Source organism: Limulus polyphemus, unplaced genomic scaffold (genome assembly GCF_000517525.1).
Source record: "Limulus polyphemus unplaced genomic scaffold, Limulus_polyphemus-2.1.2 Scaffold3993, whole genome shotgun sequence".
NCBI classification, from domain to species: Eukaryota; Metazoa; Arthropoda; class Merostomata; order Xiphosura; family Limulidae; genus Limulus; species Limulus polyphemus.
This window is the reverse complement of record NW_013669603.1, coordinates 31,439-36,599: the sequence shown is the minus strand read 5'-3', so window position 1 is coordinate 36,599 and position 5,161 is coordinate 31,439. Positions and strand designations below refer to the sequence as shown.

The following is a 5,161-nucleotide window of genomic DNA, read 5'->3' as shown; positions in this document are numbered from 1 at the left end:
CCAAACTACCTAAACACCCACTGGAGAGAAAATACATTATTTACAACAATCCTTGTCAATGTGGACTACAGTACACTAAAGAAATAAAAATCCAACAAAACTATAACATACATAAAAGACTGTCTGTAATAGCTAATCATGTCAGACAAGAACTTACAATAACATACATAGAACACTGTCTGTAATATCTAATCATGTCAGACAAGAACTTACAATAACATACATAGAACACGGTCTGTAATAGCTAATCATACCAGACAAGAACTTACAACAACATACATAGAAGACTATATGTAATATCTAATCATGTCAGCAAGAACTTACAATAACATACATAGAACACGGTCTGTAATATCTATCATGTCAGACAAGAACTTACAATAACATACATAGAACACGGTCTGTAATATCTAATCATACCAGACAAGAACTTACAACAACATACATAGAACACGGTCTGTAATAGCTAATCATGTCAGATAAGAACTTACAATAACATACAAAGAACACTGTCTGTAATATCTATCATGTCAGACAAGAACTTACAATAACATACATAGAACACGGTCTGTAATATCTAATCATGTCAGACAAGAACTTACAATAACATACATAGAACACTGTCTGTAATAGCTAATCATGCCAGACAAGAAGTTACAATAACATACATAGAACACGATCTGTAATAGCTAATCATGTCAGACAAGAACTCACAATAACATACATAGAACACTGTCTGTAATAGCTAATCATGCCACACAAGAACTTACAATAACATACATAGAACACTGTCTGTAATAGCTAATCATGCCAAACAAGAACTCACAATAAAATGCAATTTTATTAAAATAATACAAATAAACCACACATGAGAAAAGTAAACACCCGAGTTTCAACATAGTCAGCCTGTAGCATAGAAGTAAAAACAAACAAACAAACATGGATACCCTTTTTGAACCGGTCAAATATTTGTTTCAAGCCCGTACAATGGTGGGTCAGCGGAATGTTTAAGGACTTAGGCTAACATTCGGGGTTCGATTCCTCGCGTTGGACACAGTGCAGATTGTCCATTGTGTAGCTTTGTACTAAGACGACAACATCAGCTTCGAGCACCTAGCAGCCGGACAACACGAGACTTTCTAGAAAGAAGACCCAGGATTGAATCACGGCTCTTCCACCATCTACAGTTCTTCTCAAAAGATTAGGAGCCAAAACATAGAAAGAAAATAATATGTATGTGGTAATAGTACTAAAAACAGTAAGTAATTATTAATTAAACTCAGGTAATCGTAGAGGCTAGTAACCACGATAACGACCAGTAATGTCGGTATCATGTTATCTCAGTTAGCCAGTAAATAGTTATATGCACAATTAGGCTGTTTACCCAGTGTAATTACTATCACACATCTTATCGTTTTAAACGATAAATCAACCAGAACTTCATGCTTCTGTGGAACTAGGTGAAAGTAATCTAAAGCACTGAAGCATTCTGGGAAACCATTTTTACCGCTCTTTTTTCTTGTGGAAGTTAGAAGGACGATAAACATAGCATTAACATGCAATTCCGCTGACCGAGTTTCAACAGGGTTATCTACTGAAACGTTCCAATGGAAGATAAATGCCCGTAGGTGCCTCTGTCATCTGTCTTTTATATATATATGAAATCTTCTGGTTTGCCACACGAACTTCGCTCGGGTGTCACTCGTGTGCATACAAAAATGTTATTTCCTATTTCAATAAATGATTCGTGTGTTTACTTTTTTATCGATTTTGTGTCTAACTTTTACTGTTCGAGGTAGAGAAGCTAGAGAACAACGAGATGCCATTTTTACTCTAAAATATAATACGGATATTTCAGGAGAACAAAAACTCGAACAGGAAATAAAAATTGAGATTTTTGTAAGCCAATGGTAATTTCAATATAACTAACAATAGCTTGATTTTGGGTTAAAAAACCACATGTAATTTTACATTAATTAGTGAGCTCCAAATATGTTAAAAAGAAGAGAACTCGTTGATGTATATTAAAAAAATCAGTTATTTATTCAAATCTATTTCCTTAACACATTTCTGTTGTTGTTGTTGTTTTTTACTTGTGTTAAATATAGTACTATTTAACACAAGTAAAAACAACAACAGGTATGTTAAATATAGTACTATTTAACACAAGTAAAAAACAACAACACGTATGTTAAATATAGTACTATTTAACACAAGTAAAAACAATAACAGGTATGTTAAATATAGTACTATTTAACACAAGTAAAAACAACAACAGGTATGTTAAATATAGTACTATTTAATGTGATAAACCTTGAATTCCAATGAGGAAAAGATTGTTCTGGCTATCAACAAAATAATATTATGATCAAAGTAATCGTATTTCGAAATTTTAACTGAATGATCAAGATATTGATACTTCGATGTTATAACTGAATGATCAAGATATTGATACTTCGATGTTATAACTGAATGATCAAGATATTGATACTTCGATCTTATAACTCAATGATCAAGATATTGATACTTCGATCTTATAACTCAATGATCAAGATATTGATACTTCGATGTTATAACTCAATGATCAAAGTAATCGAACTGTGAAGCTTCAACTCATGTTAGATATAAATATCATACATTCACATAAATCATTTTTAATTTAGGGTAAACATCCAATTCCAGTTACATTCTATAGGACTAAAAGTTGTAGTCAACAAGAAACAGTGGTTCTGAAGATGTAGACAACCAGATGACATTTCTCAACTTAGTACTTTTTAACTACGGCGTGTTTCCTTTATTGTTGGAAATATATTAAAATACAGGTGTGGTATTACACTCCCATTGATACAGGTGTGGTATCACACTCCTATTGCGTACAGATGTGGTATTACACTCCCATTGCGTACAGGTGTATTATTACACCTTCATTGATACAGGTGTGTTATTACACTTTCATTGTATACAAGTGTGGTATTCAATGAAAGTGTAATAACACACCTGTATCAGTGGGAGTGTAATACCACATCTGTACGCAATAGGAGTGTCGTACAAGTGTGGTATTACACTCCTATTGCGCACAGGTGTGGTATTATACTCCCGTTGTGTACAGGTGTGGTATTATACTCCCATTGTGTACAGGTGTGGTATTATACTCCCATTGTGTACAGGTGTGGTATTACACTCCCATTGATACAGGTGTGTTATTACACTTTCATTGCGTACAAGTGTGGTATTACACTCCTATTACGTACAGGTGTGGTATTATACTCCCATTGTGTACGGCTGCTTCAAGCACATTAGATTCTGAAAGCGTTTTCCATCCAGATCCTTGAGAGGGTACAGAGTGATAGTTCAGGACTATTTGTGGGTTAATGCTGCTAATAGTGAACGGATGGTAACTTGTTAGCATGATCATATGTTAGTTGCAATACCCTGGTACCCAGCGTATGGCCAAACAAAATCCCCTTTCTTTCTTTCTTACTACTCCTCAAGTAATGGAATAAATAAGGGACACAATTAAATGTCTAAAGCTAAAAAAACTCAGGTTTTCTTAGAAGCAACACGCAAGAACATTGGAACTTAAAATAAGAATCTCCGTGTTATGAATTAGTTTTCCGCAGTTTTATTATTATAATGGAACAGTGGTTTCCATCTTATTAAAAATGGTGTATTCTTCGAAGATTCTAAGTTCAGCAATATAATTAGAAAAATCTATAAAGGCAAAGATGATATTTTATTTTATTTATAAATTAACTGAAATGCGTCGCAATTAACTCCTTGAAGCACAGCATGTCAACCAATCGTTAATCTACTATTAACTAACTTCGTCTATAACAAAAAATTTAGAAGACAATAATGACCCAACTGTCATTCAGCTTGTCTATCATGTGGGCTTGTTTCTACACGAGGTTTGGCGTTTCTTTTTTTCACATATACAGTGACGTAAGAGTGTTTTTGTACAGAGATTAGAACAGTTGCTATAAGGACGGTGATTTAAGGTCAGAAGTTTAATCAATTATGCAAGAATAGAATATAACATGTTTTCATCTTCACAACACATTATTATTATTATTTATTCATAACACCGTTTTGTTTATTTTACGGAGTCTGTGTGTTGTTAGATTTTTAAACATTCCCGATGTTACCGAAGTTTTTATTTTATTTTCCTTCAAAAACAAACAAATTTGGTTTACTTTTAATCTTTCTGCTAGACATAATATCGATTGGAGCTCGTTTAAACGAAGATAGTATTCTAGTATCGCTTAAGGTTAACAACTTTGTTTGTACATTCGCATTAAACTCTCATCGTTATTTTATTCAAATTTCTAGTTTAATATTATATTCTTGTTTTATTTCCTATAATAAAAATACAAACCCCAAACGGCGAATAAAAGAAATTGCAGTAACACTGAAAGCAAATCAACCTGTAATTTTATGCCATTCAATAATTAAAAACAAATTATTTTCTTAACAGTTACAGTAGTAGTTTTATCTGGAAAATAGCCCTGTCTTTACTAGAACTGTTTAGTACAGATCAAGAAAACAAAATGATCTCTTCTTTACTAGAACTGTTTAGTACAGATCAGAAAACAAAACGATCTCTTCTTTACCAGAACTGTATAGTACAGACCAAGAAAACAAAACGATCTCTTTTTTTACTAGAACTGTTTAGAACAGACCCAGAAAACAAAACGATCTCTTCTTTACTAGAACTGTTTATTACAGACCAAGAAAACAAAACGATCTCTTCTTTACTAGAACTGTTTAGTACAGACCAAGAAAACAAAACGATCTCTTCTTTACTAGAACTGTTTAGTATAGATCAAGAAAACAAAACGATCTCTTCTTTACCAGAACTATATAGTACAGACCAAGAAAACAAAACGATCTCTTCTTTACCAGAATTGTATAGTACAGACCAAGAAAACAAAACGATCTCTTCTTTACTAGAACTGTATCGTACAGACCAAGAAAACAAAATGATCTCTTCTTTACCAGAACTGTATAGTACAGACCAAGAAAACAAAACGATCCCTTCTTTACCAGAACTGTTTAGTACAGATCTAGAAAACAAAACGATCTCTTCTTTACCAGAACTGTTTAGTACAGATCTAGAAAACAAAACGATCTCTTCTTTACCAGAACTGTTTAGTACAGATCT

At 33.0% G+C, this 5,161-nt stretch overlaps 1 protein-coding gene across 2 annotated transcripts in view; it reads right to left on the bottom strand.

Moving 5' to 3' along the window:
- The window catches only part of LOC106470423 (nephrin-like), an 87,652-nt gene that overhangs the window by 57,354 nt on the left and 25,137 nt on the right, over positions 1 to 5,161 (bottom strand). The gene's annotated exons all lie outside the window — the stretch shown is intronic.